At 41.9% G+C, this 3,248-nt stretch overlaps 1 long non-coding RNA gene across 1 annotated transcript in view; it reads left to right on the top strand.

Moving 5' to 3' along the window:
- Window positions 1-3,248, top strand: part of LOC130581572 (uncharacterized) — a 13,164-nt gene that overhangs the window by 3,989 nt on the left and 5,927 nt on the right. Inside the window, exon 2 of the long non-coding RNA XR_008966248.1 lies at window positions 2,583-2,736. This is a non-coding gene — a long non-coding RNA (uncharacterized LOC130581572). The remainder of the gene's footprint in view (window positions 1-2,582; window positions 2,737-3,248) is intronic.

The raw sequence follows: 3,248 nt of genomic DNA, 5'->3' as shown, positions 1-3,248 counted from the left end.
GAAGAAAAGAAAAAAAAAGGAAAACAGAAAGGGACAATTCACATAGGTAAAAAGCAGTACACAAGAAAATACTGTTGCACACAATAATTTTCACAAAGATTAACATGGATTAACACTCTTATTACAGAAACCGTACAGTGAAGGAACACAACGGCTCAGGGCTTTCGTGGGGTTACTGGGCTGAGATGATACTGTAGAGAAAGAACCACTTGAGATCCAGAGCTGGGGCAGGGGCATCTTTTCCCTTGTGACTGCAGTAGTGTTTCACAGCTCTGCCCCCACCTTCCCTTAAYAATTTTGGTGCAGTGTATATTAACTTCCACTTTCCATCCAGAGTATGCTGGGCTTGTGGGCAGTTGAAAGGCATAAAATGTTCCCTCCATTTCACCCCTCCTGTTTTTWATAGGATTTTACAACTCATTAAAAAAAAATGTTTCACCCATTGGTTCATTTTTAACTACCCAATATCTAGACTTCTCACCTTCCGAGATGCCCCTCTTTCTTCTCTCTTTCTCACTCCCTCTCTTACTCTCTCTCTCTCACACACACTCCTTTATTAAAGCTATTAATGACACTTCCTCTCCTTTCAGAAATTGGATTTGGTATGAAATATACAGGCTACATTCTGGTTCTGCCCAAGAAGAATCTGGTACCCAAAACGCTTTGATTGCTTTGTTGGTGAAACATGGGATGTGGAGATCCTTTTTTACACCTGAAATGGTTGTGCCCTGCAGTATCTGTGGAAGTTTTGTTTCAAGAATACAGAGCAATATATATATATATAAAATTAAAAAAAAACCAAAAAAACACATAAGGGATAACAGGGGAAAAGCCAGAAGTGTTGTATGTAACCATGTGAGGTGGAAGCGTTGCAGAAGTTTTTTTCCTTGCTGAGGGCAGAGGTGCTGTATGTAACCATCCAAATCTATGGGATGTGCGTTGCCAGTGTTGGAAACCCCTTCTTGCCTAACAAGCTGTAAGCCAAAGTATTCACCAAGGCTCTGTGGCTCCTTGAGTGTGCTGGTATTTGTGAGKGCGACTCCGCCCAGGAGAGCGGGCAGGAGCCGGGGGCAGTGAAGCCTGCAGATTGAGTGGCGGTGCACAGTGAGGGAGGGTGGATGGTTTCCAGCTGGCCCGAGTGCTGCCGGCAGTCCTGGCTTGCCGTATGACACCTGATGGCTTTGGCAAGGCGGCCGGCGAGGCGGGAATGGCAACYCCCGGAACGGTGCGGAGGGAGGAGAGGCGGGCTGCCCTCCCCGGCCCCACGGCTCTGATTGTACTGGGAGCAGCGCCGGTGTCCAGCTGCAAAGCATCGCCGATTGCTCCTTCCCACCACCTCTGCTGCCAGCTGACAAATACAGCTCYCTCAGGCACGGTGGAAACATGAAAGGAGTCCTCCCGTGAGCACCCCAGCTCCACAGCTGCAGCTCAGATGTACATATACCTATTTTTAAATGCCAATTCCTGTACTTTCAGGACCTCAAAGTACCATTTTGCCCAGCAGACATTTATACCATGTTCATTGATTACCCAAGTGAGAGAACACAATAGAAGAAAGTAGACAGCTAAGTGAGACCAGGGAGTGGGGAATGTGATATATCAAAATGCAAAGTACAAGGTAGCAGCAGTGGGGAACATCATTAATGGGAACTGGCATGTGCTGAGAAAACACAGTTGACAAGGAGATGGTCAGTGAACTTTGTATTTTGTTTACTGGTKTAAAACATTGCTGTGGTGGTGAGCATCATTTGTAAGAAAGGGGTGAACAGATGAAAGCCAAATTACAGCATTGCCTCTGAGTGGCTCACGCAAACACACACAAACACACACATACACACACACACACACGAACAACCCCCCTCCCCCCAAAAAATAAAACAGGCGTTCACTAACTCAGGAATTATTTGTTTGCCTAATGATTTATCAACAGTACAATACAATCCTTTTTTTGAATATCCTTCATTCTCCTGATGTGGGTATCTTCATCCAGATGAGGATCCTACATAGAACAGTAAATTTTTGTATCATGCTCCCTGCTTCAACTCAGGGAGGCCTGATAAAGCACGTTATTAAAACAAGCGAACAAACAAATAGCTTATCTGTTGAACTAAATCTTCAAAGTGGGTGGAGTGTTTGTTTCAATCAGACTTTGGAACACACTGGATTACTTCATCTCTGGACTGACTTTCCAACACTATGTTATATCTCAAAACAGAATATACATATYAAAAACACACTTTTCCATTTTTAACGGGCAAAATTAAAAAGAGGCAGCTGTATTGAGTTTTTGAAGGTGTCACTTATAAACACAAGATTTCCCTTAAAAAGTACCAGTTTAAATGTAAACTATAAAACACTGTAATAACTATAAAATGTAGCCAGAAAACTGTTTAAGTAGCCACAGTCTATTATTCAGTTCATATTGGTTTAAAATGTGACTCATTAAATATCTTCTAGAAGGCCAAAGCATTTTACAGTAGCTATAAACATATATACTTACATGTGCATTTTAACATCACAATTGATTAAAATACATAAAAGAGTAATCTATTCCTTGGTTTATTTTTTTTTTCTTTTTAAAGATTCACTGTCTTCAGAATTCACTCAAGCAACAATGACCAGGGTGGGCATTTATCGCTATTCCGCCCCTATGGAGTTCAGAGTCTTTGAATCAAAGTTCAAGCTGGCTACATGATTTCAGAAAGGCTAAAACCAGGATGAATGCCCACATTTGAGGTAATTATTGCCATTAGGTCACAGTTTGTGTAATGTAAGTGTATTTAAATCCTTCTTTTAAAAAAAGCAAATGTACCCCACAGTACTGGGGGATACCCATTGAAGCAATCAGAATCCAGAATCCTGATCAGTGGGTTTGCTTCCAAAGGAGCCAGTGGTCCCGGAGCACAAGGCACTCCCAGGACAGTCGCCAACCAGCCTAGAGCTCAGGCAAGCAAGCCTGCAACAAGCCTTCTTTAATTTTTTAAAATTTTTAAAAGAAAAAGAAAACATAAGAAAAAATGCCATAAAATAGACGGGTAACTTTTCTGATCAGAATTCCAGACTGAAGCTTTTCTATCCATCTTACTCCTTTCCAAACAGTTTGCTGAAAAATCAAAATACATCGGCTTAAATATTAACTCTATGCCAGCGCTGCAAAAACTCCTTGGCTATGTTCTGAAAGTGGGATAAGTTTTGCTTTTGCTGAGCATTGTTGCCCCATTGCTTTCTGTTTCAAAGAGGAAACCTTG

Source organism: Malurus melanocephalus, unplaced genomic scaffold, assembly GCF_030028575.1.
Source record: "Malurus melanocephalus ecotype Western Australia unplaced genomic scaffold, MMel_1.1 scaffold_421, whole genome shotgun sequence".
In the NCBI taxonomy this organism is placed as follows: domain Eukaryota; kingdom Metazoa; phylum Chordata; class Aves; order Passeriformes; family Maluridae; genus Malurus; species Malurus melanocephalus.
The sequence above is the reverse complement of the archived record's forward strand: the minus strand, read 5'-3'. Positions and strand labels throughout refer to the sequence as shown.